The sequence below is a fragment of the Coenobita brevimanus genome, chromosome 18 (genome assembly GCF_032717465.1).
Source record: "Coenobita brevimanus isolate Jiangsu-jjx chromosome 18, ASM3271746v2, whole genome shotgun sequence".
NCBI lineage: Eukaryota > Metazoa > Arthropoda > Malacostraca > Decapoda > Coenobitidae > Coenobita > Coenobita brevimanus.
Genome location: NC_136971.1, coordinates 23,266,183 through 23,268,782, shown reverse-complemented (window position 1 = coordinate 23,268,782; position 2,600 = coordinate 23,266,183). Strand labels below are relative to the sequence as shown.

Below are 2,600 nucleotides of genomic sequence, written 5' to 3'. Positions count from 1 at the left end.
AACCGAGTCTTTCATCCCCTTCAGTGTTTATTTTTACGATTGTAACATTATTAAGAGAGAAAACAATATATTAATTTCACTTTACTAATCATAATTTAAAATAAGACGCTTATCCACGTTCTGGTCACATCCGTCACTTATGTGATTAACCGGTAGCTTAGACAAAATGTAAGGAGACCCGACCATCCGTGTTTTTCATAGCTTACTCACGGGACACAGGTGTGCTATACTTTCATCATCTATTTAACTACACAAGTTTAGTTTGAAATTAAAACGTCAATTGCAATGGGCAAGGCATATTATAAAATGTTATCTGTCAGTGTTTCCTAGCTATGACTATACAATCACAGGATGTATTCTGGGTTAATATAATACTGTATTGCCTAACCATATTAATTCATGTGACATGGGATTAACGTAATAATAAAATCGCTAGTCTTTTACATATGTAGAAGTATGTTCATTCATTCATTGCCAGGCGCCATGTATCCCAAACAGGGTGACCAAGGGCTTAGAGTTAATTGTTTTACAGGGAAGGGCACTAATCCTCCACCAACCCCACTTGACACGTAAGGAGAACGTTATGCCAACAGCATCTGGTGTTCCCAGGCGGTCACCCATCCAGGTACTAACCAGACCCAACGTTGCTTAACTTCGCTGATCGGACAGGAAGCGGTGTACTCAACGTGGATTACATATTTCATAGATATATTGGTCGTGATTGTAATGAGATAGGGAGACGCTCCGTCAATGTCCGTTACCATGCCTTAGGTGTATGCTCTCTCTCTCTCTCTCTCTCTCTCTCTCTCTCTCTCTCTGTCAGTGTGTGTGTGTGTGTGTCAGATACGTGAGTCGAAATTCTCGAACTCTGAACCCCAGACGCTTTGGCGTTGGCAGTGCTGACTGTATCACCAAATTCTGACCGGAGCTGTACTTTACAACCTACCAGTCATGGAGAATATAGTTAGGCCAGTTAGGACTTTAGAAGTAGTAATTAGAAGTTATTCCTCTGATGCTCATCAAACACAAATAATGGCTGAAATTATTAAGTTAGCGGTCTGGAAGCTAGAAGGGTTTAAGTTTGTGCACCCACGCACCAAAGTTTCTGTACCCAACTAGGTGGAAGGAAGTGGAAGTCATAGTTAGAGAGAAGGCAGGCGAACGGACAACAGTGAATGGTAGTTTGGTACTAAGCTACGAGACGAATGGTGAGAAGCTTAATGAAACTGGATTCGAAACATTTCCATGCTACTCACCTGCAAATCATTACGCGTTCGTAACATACATAGCATATGTTATAACATAGACAACTATGTTATCATGGAGTCCTGTGAAACTGGTCCAGACGCGACCCATCTGTTTCGGATCCTCAATATACAAATAAAGCAACGAACCGGTTGTATGTAAGCTGCGACTGGTCAGTGACAATTTTTGTGAATATGTTATTCCTGCATTGTTTATAGCTATAATATAGAATGACTGTGAATTTAATGCTGATTCCCATAGTAGCTGTGCGGATGGTTAAAAAAGTGGAAATTATTTTATGTGGACGAATAAACCACTTGTGGGCAGCAGAGAGCATTCATCAATAATTAACTATAACAAATGAAATTATGTGTGAAAAACACAAAATATTATGAGACAACGAAGATATAGCCGTGGTATCCTGTTCCGCATCGTTACCCAGGCTTCAGCTGTTGCATCACCAAATACATGCACCATTTTCCTTCAGAGTCTGCCTATTCTGTTCTCGTATTCCCCGGTATCTTACTACGTGCCGTCGTATTCCGTAGGGGGTTTCTAGTCGTCCGGTCCTATAACCCTTACTGTATTACATTATTCGTCACATCAACACTCCCACACAAACAACGTTAGCACTAGACTGCTGAATCTATTACTACCATTATTGGCACTGACACTACTGGCCCCTCTTTTCCCACTGTCTTATTTCCCTCACAATTCTACTGCTACTACTCATACAACTGTTCCACTATAAATCTGTATGACAATACATACGATTGTCCTTTTGTCTGTGTAACTGCCAACCACATTTTCCTTGTCCCACCGTCGACAACTCATCACTCCACTCCCTCCCCCCCACCCCGCCTTACTGTTGCCCCTGTGGCACCCCCCTCTCTCCCAGCCACCATCGACCCTAGCCCTTCCCAACTCCGACATCACACTACCCCTCACCTCATCCCTGGGCACCGGGCCTGTTGTCCACCCCCTACTGGTGAATATACGTGGCATGTATTGAAAATGAAAGAAAGGCATTCGGGAGCCGAATGCTAATCGCCTGCCGGAATATGCTGTGGGCCAAGCCCAAGATTTAGGCCATATCTTGATACTCTGAAGGTTTCATGTTGATAACTCAAGCTGTTCATGAGATACAATGGTGCTAAAGGCGGGAGATAAGAACTATTTGACTTTTGGCAGCCATTTTGGTGACTTGACCTTGACCCCGAGTGCCCATTTTCGCACTTGTCCAAAATTTTGGCCATATCTTGATATCCTGAAGGTTTCATGTTGATATAATGGCGCTAAAGGGGGGTGATAAAAACTGGTTGACATTTCGCAACCGTTATGGTGACCTTGACCTT

The 2,600-nt window shown here is 42.7% G+C and overlaps 1 pseudogene; it reads right to left on the bottom strand.

Annotated features, from left to right (window-relative positions):
• Positions 1-584: 584 nt before the first annotated feature.
• LOC145391520 (5S ribosomal RNA) lies at positions 585-703 on the bottom strand (annotated as a pseudogene).
• Positions 704-2,600: the final 1,897 nt, after the last annotated feature.